Consider the following 248-nt stretch of genomic DNA (forward strand, 5'->3'; position numbering starts at 1 on the left):
CTGTGTATAGCTCTGCGCTCTTCTACAGTAAGCAGAACATCGTCGCTCGCAGCGCGCTTCCCGTGGGTCTCCAACGTAGTGGCCCGCTCCAGGCAGCAAACGCGACCACAGCCATGTAGTTTTGCACACTTCACAACTGAGGAGCCGCACAGAAAACTAGCTACCCCCCATTTTGAGAAGTGCGTATCTGCAAGAAGGGGACAACCACGGTGAGCGGCACAAGACACTTAAGCGCAGTAACTGGGACG

Source organism: Cystoisospora suis (assembly GCF_002600585.1).
Source record: "Cystoisospora suis strain Wien I chromosome Unknown contig_2934, whole genome shotgun sequence".
Taxonomy (NCBI): domain Eukaryota; phylum Apicomplexa; class Conoidasida; order Eucoccidiorida; family Sarcocystidae; genus Cystoisospora; species Cystoisospora suis.